Source organism: Oryzias latipes, chromosome 18, assembly GCF_053564925.1.
Source record: "Oryzias latipes strain Hd-rR chromosome 18, Olatipes_Hd-rR_3.1".
Lineage (NCBI taxonomy): Eukaryota > Metazoa > Chordata > Actinopteri > Beloniformes > Adrianichthyidae > Oryzias > Oryzias latipes.
This window is the reverse complement of record NC_136254.1, coordinates 29224295-29235319: the sequence shown is the minus strand read 5'-3', so window position 1 is coordinate 29235319 and position 11025 is coordinate 29224295. Positions and strand designations below refer to the sequence as shown.

The window sequence follows — 11025 nt, the reverse complement described above, 5'->3', positions numbered from 1 at the left end:
AAAGGTTCAGAGCACTGTCTAGGGGGTCTAGATGACCCAACTCCCAATGTTAAAGTGCTTAGGATAGCACAAGGGTTAATGAGGCTGCATTCATCCTACCACATTTCAATAAGTTGCTGTGTCTCATCGTTGTGGTGTCATTCATTCATTCGTTGTGGCGCGTTGGTTTAAGAGGTTAAGGAACCACAAGGTAGCTTAAGGATGGCACTGCCATGTAGTTAGCCACAGGTGTTAATCAGTGTTAAATTAATTGTTTTTAAAAGTAAGGAGTTGGACTCTTTTTTTCTGTTTGATAACACAACAAGCGTTGCTTTACATTTGACCAAGGCTCACACTTTGCTCCTTTGTTTAGATCACGAGACGACCGCCTGCGGCTTCCGTTTTGGGTCCAGTTGTTCCGCTTCGAGCACAGATTGTTGTCAGACGGAGGAATCTCAGAGCAAACCGAAACTCTCCGATTGGAAACAAACCGAGACCACCTTGAAAGGCAGGTCAGAGAGCTGTTCCTGGTCCCTGACCAGGGTCCGCTTGGATGTTGATGTGTCCAGTCTGAATACATCCTAACTGCTTCTTTTACCATCAAAACTGTTCCAAATGTTTTCAAAATTTTACTTTTTTTTAAGCAACTCTGTAGCAGAAACCCTCCGTCTAACATGAGAGTGAAAATACATTTTTCTTTACATTTTCAAGAAATTTCGTGTTCTGACCAGAGTTGACGTGAGTGACAGTTCTGCCTCCGACCGCCACAATTACGCGTCTCGCTATTCTTTTCTTTTTTTTCCCTCCATTTGGAAGAATTGTTGCCTTTTAGCATTAACCGACATTTCAAAACGCTTGACAAGTTAATGAAAAAAACACCCCAACAGTTTCATTTATTTCTGTTTTTGCAACCATAATTACACCAAGCGGCCATTGTCCTGGTTCGGCTGATACCAAAGACTGACAACCGACAACAAAGGCGGGCCGAAAAAAGAGCCCAAATTACCCCCATTATCCTCCTTTACTCTATTTATCCCTACCTTCTAACTGACCAAGGCACAAACATCTCCAGAGATGGCTGAAATCACCATCTGCACTCGTGCATTTGAGCAAAAAAAAAGATTGCATAAACACGCTTGCTTACAAATCTAATATCTTGGCACAAAGAGGCACTGTCACAGTCGGAGCCCAAATGGCTGTTTTCTGTTGTCAGTCAGCTGCTCCCCAAACATCCACTTTCTCCTCCTGACAAAGAGCTCCGTCTTTTATTATCTCTCCTCACAACAAAGCCCAAATTCATGTGCGCCTCTTATCTGGCTCGTAATCTTCCTCCTAGCACTCAGGCTGCACTCCCGGGAGTCGGCTCCTAGCGGCGACTCGCAGCCCCCAGTACGAACGCCGGCTACTTTTGATCCCAGGCGGACGTGCACTCCATAGCCGGGCGACAGCGGCCATTAAGAGAACCGGCGCTGTTATTATATCACTGTTTTATCCGATTCTCCACCTTCTTTGTTTTCTGCCTCCAACTTTTTTTTTTCCCCCCGCTCTGTTATTATCCGTCGTGTTTACTCTCAGATGCGGTTTCAGGGAAAATGATAACTCTAACCTGGACTGAGGCTCTCCACAAATTATTGCCATTGATTTGTGTCTTTATTATTGCTGCAGCGCCGCCTCAGGCTGACGGCAGCTCAACACTGCCATCCAGTGATGGGACACGGAGCCTTCTGCACGTCTGACCACCAGACGCCTCCAAACCCGAACGGAGGGTCTGCGCGTGAACCTAAAGGTGACCGAGCGGCGGTCCCGGCGCCCCCCCGCTTCATGGTGGTTTGTCTTACTCCGGGGCGGGTTTTGTGCAGCTCAGCGGCCGGTTTGATGAAGAAATGCCCCGGCCATCTGCTGCACATTACAATTAGACCTCCTGCCCAATTCAATTAGCAGGCTGAGGCCGGGCCACTGATTGGAAAGAGGGATTTCTGGCCTGATGCTGGTGAGGCGGATCACCAAAAAACATTTTAAAAACTCTATTTTAGGGGCCAAGCCGGAGGTGATTATTACTGACCTGGGGGGTCGCAGTGTTTCATTAACTAAGATGGGACGGTTGCAGAGGAGCATTTGAAAGTCTGAAATCCCTTTCGTGTTGGTGCTTTTATTTTGTTAACTTAAAAAAAAAATCCCCAAACAAACAGAGATCAAACTGCAAAGCTGGAGTGGTTTGTGTTTTAATCAGGACGTTCTGACAGCTTTTCAGCCTCACGCTTTGATACTCAGTGATTGCAAGGACATCCAACCTCCTCAGAGGGATTGACTGACTGTTTTTTTTTGTTTTTTGTGTGTGTGTTTGTTTATCTTTCGTTCTTCCACTGTAGAGATGGGAATCTGCCGTAAACGGTTCCATTTCCAGAAGCACATGAGGTCTTGGTTAAATGTTGGGTAACGTTGGGTTTGCAGTTATTCCATAACATTACAACATAACATTAAGGTACATACCACAACTCTTCAACTGTTTATGCAATCAATCAACGTCAGAATCCGCTGATCCACGTTGATCACGTAAACCAGAGTTCAACTTAAATATAAAGAGGTCCAGTTAGAAAAAAAGGGTTGAAGTTAAGGGATGTCTTAATATTCATTATATTTTAAGTAGTCAACAAAACAAAACTGTTCTGTTTACATAAGCATGATTTCCAAATGTTAAACCACAAATCAACATAGGAAGAGCTTAACGTTAGATTTAGATTAACCCTTGTTCTATCCAATGGGGTCAAGATGACCATTGACGTGTTCTCCCTACCATGACAAAGGTGGATAAAGGTGGAAAGATTTCATGTAATCCATGGACACCAGTGAAGATCACAAATCATTGAAGAAAAAAGGTTCAGAGCACTGTCTAGTGGGGTCTACTTGACCCAACTCCCAATGTTGAAGTGGCTAGGATAGCACAAGGGTTAATGTAACAACATCCGAATTCCATATTTCAGCAAAACCTGAGGTTATGGAGACAAAAATGGCTTTTTCTGGAAAATCCCAACAACTACGAGAATAGAATCTGACTTGGACTTGTAAAAACAGGCTTTGATCCTTTAAAGTTTGCGTTTCAAGCTAAATTTAGTCTAAATATGAACCAGTGAAAACACAGCAGCATCTCAAAGAGCTCAAAACAAGACAAAAAGTGATCTGTGTCTGAGTATTTGTTTGTGAGGCATCATTTGTTTGTTTTTCCTCCAACAGATGAGAAAAACCTCCCCTTCTGCACAACCTCCCGCTCAGTTCTCCTCTTCTGGAGAAAATCGCAGCTTTTAGGCATTAGAGTTTGAGACAGAGGAACACACCTGTGTGGGTGAGCGACAACGGCTTACGACAAACACACACATGTGCACGACATGCGTAATCTCGCTAACCCCTTTGCACACACAACCACACGCAGCTGTGGGGGAAGCAGGACACGTGAACCCAGAGGAGCACGCGTTCTCGTCTGTTCAAGATGCTGTCAGATATTCTCAGAGTCCTCGGAGACGTAGCACACAAAAACATTGACTCACATAAACAGTGTTCTGTTTGGACGTGTTCCCAATTATCTGCTGCAGATTTCCTGGATTCTTTTTTTTTAAACTCCTGCCAGATTGGCTTCAGTAGTAAACACAGACTGTCAGACAGCGAGTTCCTTCCAGTCAAAAGGGCACAGGTTACTCGTCCTTCACGTGTTCTCAACCGCTGTTTCATAGGGGTGGTTCAAATACGTCGATGACGCTTCGATGTGGTGTATTACGCATTTCTTTTAGCTCACCTGTTCTCTACACCAGCGGTACCCAACCTTTTTCGCGCCACGGACCGGTATGATGTCAGACAAAGTTTTGACGGACCGTTAAGATATAGCGGATAGGTACTGTAGCAACATCACAATGAAGGAAGCAAAAAGACGTGATCATGCCATGGCATTGTACGTCGCACATCATCATCTCCCCTTTCCACACTCATTGTGCAAAAAAGAAGTACTGTCTAATGTAGCTTTCTTTATTTAGACGTCAAAGGCTCCTCTTCTGTCTCCTGGCTGGGCCTTTTCCCCTCGGCAAAGAAACTTTCCAAAGACGTTTGTTTTTTACTCATCTTGCTAGCTGCTGGGTTTTATTTTAGCGGTATCTTATCACGTGACCGAGAAGAGCGAATTGACCTGTATCAAAAGTGACATAGACGGATGGAACAGAGAATTGGGTAATTTTTCAAAATAAGACATTTTTCAGATTCTTAAATAAATAAAACTGAAGTTTTTTATTCTTTCTGTGCGGCCCGGTACCAAATGACCCACGGACCGGTCCCAGTCACAGCACGGGGAATGGGGACCGTTGCTCTATGCTGTAGAACCAAATACGTACATGAAACAAAGGTTCGAAACCCACGAATTAAAGGTAGAAATGTACAACTAAAATGCAAAGATCCAACATTAACTCTGCAAGTTGCCTCACGCTCTTTGGAATAATTATGTTACATTATTTGCAGAAACGGTTGAAAAGCTACAGTAGTCGAAAGAATGTTAAAGTTTTAGCACCAGTTTTTTGACCACCGTAACTGTTCGACTGTTATTGTAATTAACTTAATTCCAATGGAAGTAGAGCTAAAGCTCAAACTCCAGTGTTACCATTCTTTCATCTACCATAACCTCTTGATTGTTTTCATAATTAACGTAAATCCAATAGCGCCAGCCCCAGTGTTTACATTCTTCTGACTACCATAACTCATTGACCGTTGGCGTTATTACCATAATTTCAACAGAGCTAAAGCCAGAGCTAAACTTCTAGCTCCAGTGATTACTTTCCTTCAACCACCATAACTCTTTAACCATTGACACAATTGACATAGTTCCAACAGAGCTTAAAGCTAAGACTAAAGTTCTAGCTCTAATGTCTACATTCTTTCCACTACCCTAACTCTTTGACCGTTGGCGTAATTGTTTTTTAACCTTTATTCGTCCAGATTGCTCGATTAAGAAAAATGTCTCATTTACAACAATGAAGTCCATTGACTTAATTAACCCAATTCCAGTGGATTCTGAAGCGGAGAAAAGCAGCTTTTGCTTTGATGTGCGACACTTGCAGTAGTGAAAGGTTGACACAGTCAACGCAAATCAGCTGAATCTGTCACAGTTTAAATGTATACAGTGCTAGATGTCTATCCATCCATCCATCCATCCATCCATCCCACAAACTAACTGAATTCTTTTCAGGGTCATGGGGTTGCTGGAGCCTATCCCATCTACTCATGGGCAAAAGTGGGGTACACCCTGAACAGGTCACAAGTTGGTTGCAGAGACACCCTCCCACCACCACCACCCTTCCCAGGGACAATTTAGATTCACTAAGTAACCAATTATGTTTTGTGACTGTGGGAGGGAAGCCGAGAAAACCGACACATGCACGAGGAGAACCTGCAAGCTCCGCAAAGAAAAGACCCAGCTGGGATTCAGACCTTCTCCCTTTAAGGCGAGAGTTTTAACCGCTACACCACTGTAATTGTTTCCATTACATAGATTTGTTTCAATGAAAAACCCTTTGATAGTGAGCTGGAGAGCCCATCGACCTAGAATATGATGGAAGTGTTGACTTGACTGAACAATTTTGCGCTAACTGCAAGACTGCAACCAAAGAAAAGCAGCAACGCACTAATTCGTTATGAGTTCATTGGTTAGTTATCTCTAATAAACAGAAGGAAGTACACATGAAACGCCGCCGGCTCTTTCCTTTAAACGCCTTTCTCAGTTGTCTCCAAACGTGGAGTCTTTGAACGTTTCAAGAGGAATCCGTGTCCATTTTGGTCAGCCTTCTGAAGCTCAGACGTCTCATATCTTTGTTGTCTCCTCCTCGTCTTCATAGCGGCTGCATATTTCCAGCAGAGGACAGGTCTGACTGCAGGCCAGCCTTTTCAAGCGTGCTGGCTCTGTCTGTGAAAGCGTGCTGGATGAGGCGCGCCATTGTCCTGCTTCAGTGAGCGCTCCTCAGATGAGACGCTGCCTTGATGGCAGCATATGTCAATTCAAAGGAGCTATATGTGCTTCCACATCAATGCAGGCTGACACACACACACACACACACACAAACAGGGGTCACTCTCTGTACAGTTTACTAAATTCAAGTCAGCGCCAACATCACAACGCCGTGTGGGAATGAAAACAGGCGAAGACGTCAGACCAAACGTTTTCAGATGAATTAAGAAGTTAGACATTGTTATGATGAACTTTACAGGAAACTCCCATCAGGCACTGCTGTCATTGGAACCAATCATCAAACTTTACACTTAAGGTAAAGTTTGGTTTGGAACATTTAACTTTGAGCAGCAGATTTGTGGTTACGTTGTCATGGTCAGAACACGAGACAAACCCAGATGCTGTAACCCGGAAGGAAGAGGCAGGTAGGTGTAAAGGTAAGTAATGAGTTTTATTTGTAGAACTAGCGGGTCTTGGTGAATAGTGAGACTGGATCTCTGGCGGAGCTGAGACTGAGGCGTGGATGAATTTTTTCAGAGTTCGTGGTGGAAACTTGGTAGTCGAGTGGCGAGGCGTCGGATCTAGATCCAGGCGTGGCAGGAGCGTTAGGCAGCAGCGTGGCTGGAGTCACTTGGCTGTGGTGAGGCTGGAGCACTTGACAGTGGCGTGGCTGGAGGTCTTGAATGTGGCGTGACTGGAGTTCTTGACCGTGGCGTGGCTGGAGTTCTTGAGGAGCAGAGCGTTTCAGGAAGTTCAGGTTTTCAGCTTCTGCTCGAGGTGGTGGTTGACTGGTGACTCTCGTGGGATGAATATCCTGTAGCACAGCAAAACAAGATTAGCATGGAGTAACAAGACAAGGGGCCAGACGTAGAGCTCAGGAGAATAAGCGCCATCAGGGTTAACGAACTGGCGAAGAGTGCTGGAGCTGGGTCTCCTTATGAAGAGCAGGTGGCTGATGAGGTGAGTAGTCACAGCTGGTGAGTCAGGAGTAGAGCAGAGCTGGAAGGGGGAGGAGTGCTGACAGAGGCACCATAACAACATGACCAAATCCACCTTGTTAGGTTTTGGAATCAGGTTAAGGTGGATTTCCACTGGTCTGTCTGAGGTGCGTCTCCTTTGCGTTCAAAAAAGTTCATTGATCAATCAGAGTGTTTGCATCGTCTCCGTGACGTCTGCTTCTGACATCTGCCCCTCCACAACAACAACACATGAGTTCTGTTTCAGGTCTGTTGACGCGTCCATCTTGGACATGTATATATATTGTATATTATTTTAATTGAGCAGCGCTATTTGGATCTATTTTCTTGTGATTTATTGAAGAATTTGAACATTAGAATAGTCAGTCTTGTGAGGATGTAATGTAAGTTTATTTGCTTATTAGTGAATAACATTCAGATATGGTGAACATGAGGAGATTTCAGTGTTTTGTTGGATTTTCCTGCTATAGGGACACATAAGGGTCAAGCAGCCCATTTCTGAGCCATCTGTACTCGGATCAGTTAAGGATTCCTTCTCCTTCCTCTCTCCGCCTTTTTCTATTCTTCTGCTTTTCTTCTCTATCAGATGCAGACAGAAGCTTCCTAATACTTCAACGGAGCTCTCTGGAGCCACAGGTTGCAATCTTTTTTAGTGGAACACACATTTCTATGGCGCCCGTGACCTTTTCTCCTTCACTTAAAGGCCAATAGAAGAGCATTAGTCTCCCTGAAGCCGCGGCGAGCGGGCGGGCTCGCCGTCCTCTCTGCCCCGTCTGAAATGCATTGTTCAGGTAAATGAGCCTGCAGAGATCAGCATGAATAAGAACCTGAATGCATCCCGCCATCGCTCTTCAGCGTGGCCTCTGCCTCACTCGGCCCCCACAGTCCTTGAGAGCTCAAATTGACATTGGAGACCCGGTTATGAATGCGAGGGCGGCGGAGGCTGGTGCTCTTCAGGACTTCACATGGCAGCTATTGAGTGCTCCCGTTTTGGGCCACAGATGGGTTCTGTGCACGCCATACCCCCCCCTCGAGGGGCGTGAGTCCCACTAATTACAGACACAGAGTGGATTTGAGCCCTCGGACTGACTTAAAAAAAAAGAGGTCGTGGCCGCACGCACCTGCCGAATGTCTCGGTCTTGTGTACCTCTCTGCGTGTTTCCACCCTCCACCTGTCGAGAGCTCTCTGTTTTCTTTGTGTTACCCCCCCCCCCCTAACCCCCACCCTGGTTCTCTGCTGCAGCAGAGCTCATGTGAGCGCATTCGTCAGGTGTCACCCAGCGAGTCTGATCCCAGCAGAAAGCTGCCACCGCTGTTGGCATGGTGACGGCTGCAGCACCGAGAGACATGGTTTCCAGGCATGCCGGGCGGAGGGGGGGGGGTGGACTCCTTTGCCTGTTTCCTTTTCTCATTTTCTCTGGGGGTGGGGGGTGGGGGGCTTTACGAAGTGTGAAAGTAACTGTTAGTTTTGTTTCTTTCATCAGAAAACACACTTGATTCACTCCAGATTCTGCTGTGACGCAAAGAAATCTTTCTGTTGTTTTGCATCATCTGCGTCTGCCGCTTTGAATCACCGCAAAACAAACCCGCGAAGAACAAAAATTTCCACAGCATAATTCCTTCTAATCATTAAAGGATAGATTTGACTGAATGCATAGGTTAAAGATTAAGACCAGAGATGTAGCCTGCGACAGGAAACAACACGTTTTGTTCAAATTTTCCTAATTCCAACAGATTCGTAAAGTGACGTAATCTGTTGCCTATTGGCGCTAAGCTGCTTTTCTGTGCTCAGATTTCAGTTAATGGCATAAACGCTTTTAAGAGTAACAGTAACTGAAAGAACGTCAAGACTGGAGCTAAAGCTCCGGTGTTAAAAGGTTAAACTGATTTTAACAAAACAAAAACAAAAAACATATTTTTGAAGACCCACTTATGTTTTAACATGGGCTGGAGGAATTTGTTCATGATTAAAAACGTTTCTAAGTATTTCTCTATTCAAATCGTTGAAAATCAGTAGCAGATGGAAAAATACCAATGATCGTATTTGTGATGAAGACAAATATTGGTTCTTAATTTTTGGGAAACGGATGGGGAATATCAGAGTATTCGGATACTTTGTTCGAGCAAAGTAAAGTGGTAGGAGAGTCTACATTTACAATCTTAAAGTTTATATTAGTAAAACGTTGGAAAACTGTTGGCAAAGTTTTGGTTACTGTTAGTAATGTTTACATTAGTAAATTATTTGTAAAGTTCAAGTTTTGTTAGCAAAGATCTCAAATGTTGCAAATATTTGTACTCAATTTTTGGGTATTCCGATACTCGTTGTTGCCCTGGTTTGTTATATGAAGCAGGTGGTTCTTCGAGTGTAAAATAAGGATTTTCACCCACAGATTGTAATTGTTTTTTACTTTTCTTTCTTTTAATGTGAAGTAAATCTGTTCTACATGACATGTAGCTATGATCCACCCACGGAGTGTTTGCCTTGTGGGATGTTTGTCGTACCTGGTACGCCTGTGAGGTGAGGTCATTAGGACAAATATTGCGCAGACTTATCAGATGTGGAGATTTTGCACAACATTAACGCAGCAACAAACAAAAAAACAAACATTTTGCTGCAGTTAGTGAAGATGTGTAACTCCACATCTGGAAAAGGCTCCATACTGACCTGGAAGGAGGCACATCAGCATCCATCCTCGGAGGGATTTTTCCCGATTCTATTTAGAAACAAAGATGTGAGTCTAACAGTAGCTACCCTAAGCTGTGCAGAGTGTCAAAAATAATGGATGCTGTGAACCGAGCGACGCCTGCCGCCTAAGCCGTGAGGAGCTGCCGGGTGGTGGGAGCCGGCGCCTGAAGCCATGGCAGCTGGCTTGAGGTTACCCGCCGCCCTGGTGCCTGATGGATGGTGTGTGGTTTTTTTTTTTTTCTTTTCCTCCACTCGTTTCCATTTGCTCTTCAGTCATACGTCTCTTTGGTTGGCAGTAGAAGTGTTGTAAGGATGAAATTGCTGTTTGCCCCGCAGCAACGGCACCGTGCACGGCTCCCCCGTCTTCATACACAAACATCATTGTTTATTAAAACACCCTGCTGCTTGTACCTATCGTACATGTAATTTTAACTGTTTTTATGTAAAAATACGTCTTTTATTAGATGTTTGTCCTACCGTTCCATCCCGACAGCATTTTTTGTTTGTTTGATCTTCTCCCCCAAAGTGAGCTCACCCCTTCAGGAGCCCTGGTGTCTTATGTCTGGGTTTGAACGTCTGGTACAAATCTCCTCATTTCCCCTTCCTTCCTGCCATCCTTTCATAAATCCGTTTTTTTTTCCTCTTCTTTACTTCCGCCACCCTTCTACGGTCTGTCACCGTCTTTGTTTTCATTCTTCCAGAACATTTCGCAGGGACACCGGATACCAGGTGCTCACCGGATAAGATTTTGATCACATTATGTTTGCTCTAGGAAGGAAAAAAAAAAAAAAAGTCAGGGTCTGTTTGTTCTGAAGGGTTTTGAAATAAATAAATAAATAAAAAAGTATTTGGATACTACAGGTGAGACATGGATGCAGAAGCTCTTCCTCCGGTTGTTTTCACTTTTTTTTCTGCAGGCTCATGATGTTTAGCGTCTCGCGGGGGGCTAATGCGGCACGCGTGTCACGGGAATCTGATGATGACCCATTTCATGCAGAATGAGCGCCGGGATCGAGCCGGCCTGTTCCGGCTCGGCAGGAGGACGCGGCGAGCAGATCAGTACATAAGATTCCCCACATGGATGCAATTTCTACTGATTTAATCGGAAAGGGACATTTGATGCAGGAGCACAGGCAGACCTGAGGAACGTGACTCGTGCTTCTGCCGTCTTCTGATAAACAAAACTAGCTGGTTATGCAAATCTAGACTCCTTTGTTGTTCAGAAATCACTGATTTGAGTCTTATAAATCGTTATTAAAGACGTTTCTTTCGTTAGTCTTTAGTCATAAAGCAGCAGGGGGTTTGATCACTCGCAAACTTTATGACAAAAGTAAAACTTTGATGCTGTTGTTTTATTATTTTCAGTGCAGCTGACCTCTAATCTATTTTTCTTTGTTTTTAACCCT

The 11025-nt window shown here is 44.4% G+C and overlaps 1 long non-coding RNA gene across 1 annotated transcript; it reads right to left on the bottom strand.

Annotated features, from left to right (window-relative positions):
• Positions 1 to 6388: 6388 nt before the first annotated feature.
• Positions 6389 to 10276, bottom strand: LOC144987191 (uncharacterized). Its single transcript, XR_013651065.1, has 3 exons — positions 10097 to 10276; positions 9599 to 9982; positions 6389 to 6770 (listed from the first exon to the last, which is right to left on the bottom strand). It is a non-coding gene; the product is annotated as an uncharacterized LOC144987191 (long non-coding RNA).
• Between the last annotated feature and the right edge of the window lie 749 nt (positions 10277 to 11025).